The sequence below is a fragment of the Cyrtonyx montezumae genome, unplaced genomic scaffold (assembly GCF_038088225.1).
Source record: "Cyrtonyx montezumae isolate F1298 unplaced genomic scaffold, pur_monq_1.0 scaffold_55, whole genome shotgun sequence".
Lineage (NCBI taxonomy): Eukaryota > Metazoa > Chordata > Aves > Galliformes > Odontophoridae > Cyrtonyx > Cyrtonyx montezumae.
This window is the reverse complement of record NW_027072062.1, coordinates 228,712-229,986: the sequence shown is the minus strand read 5'-3', so window position 1 is coordinate 229,986 and position 1,275 is coordinate 228,712. Positions and strand designations below refer to the sequence as shown.

Genomic DNA, 1,275 nt, shown 5'->3' with positions numbered 1-1,275 from the left:
GACGGGAGCAATTTCATTGGTGGCTGATCTCTGCTGTAGTTCTCTCACCCGTGCTCGCAGTGCAGGAGTGGGTTTTTTATGCTACTTCCTCATGTCCTCTCCGTTTTCTTGTAAGAAGCTCCACATGGCCACACGTGACATGATGTTACTGCTGTCATTTGCTCGTGCAGAGAGGCGGTTGCCTTTGGTGGCCGAGACTTTCAACAGTTTGATCAATTGCTTCATCAGATTCTTTGGGTCATGCTCGTCTTCATCAAGTGTTTCCAATACTGACACAGGTTCATCCCTATTCATCAGTAATGACAGTTCCTCCAGTATAGTTTCTTCTATATATATAGTCTTCTTTATCTCACCTACTTCTTCTGCTACTATAGCTGCAATGGAAGCACGTGATGGTGGAAACTGTTGTTCAAAGTTTTGGAGTGTAATTGTCAATTCATAAACAGGGAGTCTTCTGTCTTGACCCTTGAATCTATGGAACATTGCTACCAGTGTACTTGCATACCTCTCTGGTGCTGTTTTTGAGAGCTTACAATATACATCAGGTGTACACCTTATTCTATCAGGATTACGGTCCTGGTGTGGATTGTTAGGGATGAAATTGGAATCATACAGCATCTCTACTATGGCTGTTTCTCTCAAAAATTGGATGCCTTTCTCCACGGTGTTCCATCTTTCCACCTTAGGCTCCAGATCATCTTTGTAAGGACATCTATCCTTTACAGCCACTAGTACTCGTTCCCAGAGGGTAGCGACTCCATTCAGACATCTGCCAATTCCTCTGTCGATAGCTGTGTCTTGAGCAACGTTAAAGAATTAATGCTCTTGCTCCGTTCTGGGTATACCTGACCGGTAATCGAACCCAGGCCGCGGCCGTGCAAGCATCGGCTCCTAACCACTACACCATAGCATTAACTCTTTAATTAACTCTATGGTTTACTTAACACTTCGGCCACACCACTCTGGCAACGCCCGATCTCGTCTGTTCTCGGAAGCTAAGCAGGGTTGGGCCTGGTTAGTACTTGGATGGGAGACCTCCTGGGAATACCGGGTGCTGTAGGCGTATTTTTAACTCCCAATACACCACATGATGTTATGATGTGGAATATCAACAATACAACAAAAATCACAAAACCATAACATGCCGTCTGTGCACCGTTTTTGTAGCAATCGGTACCTGTTGCTCCTCCACTTGGAGCAACCCCACAACAGACGGATCTTCTGACAGGCCAGGCAAAGCAGACAGCTGCTTAACGTTGTCTGCATCCACAGCAG

The 1,275-nt window shown here is 45.7% G+C and overlaps 1 pseudogene; it reads left to right on the top strand.

Moving 5' to 3' along the window:
- The first annotated feature begins 944 nt into the window (after positions 1-944).
- Positions 945-1,063, top strand: LOC136056596 (5S ribosomal RNA; annotated as a pseudogene).
- Positions 1,064-1,275: the final 212 nt, after the last annotated feature.